Genomic DNA, 233 nt, shown 5'->3' with positions numbered 1-233 from the left:
TTTTTTTTCTGGAAGCTGACCTCACGAAGCCATACAAACATTTACATAAATATTTTTTTTTGTAGGAGATAAAAACGTGGAAAGAACGTGGGTAGATTGGAAAAGGGGGATGGAGAGGGGGAAGAAGGGAAACGAGGAAAAAAAAATTCCTTCTATTTTCTCACTCACTTCATTTACATTTTTTTTAAAAGTCTGAATAATGGTTTCCTTCGCTCGCTCTAGATATGGAAATA

Source organism: Penaeus monodon, chromosome 31, assembly GCF_015228065.2.
Source record: "Penaeus monodon isolate SGIC_2016 chromosome 31, NSTDA_Pmon_1, whole genome shotgun sequence".
Taxonomy (NCBI): domain Eukaryota; kingdom Metazoa; phylum Arthropoda; class Malacostraca; order Decapoda; family Penaeidae; genus Penaeus; species Penaeus monodon.
The sequence above is the reverse complement of the archived record's forward strand: the minus strand, read 5'-3'. Positions refer to the sequence as shown.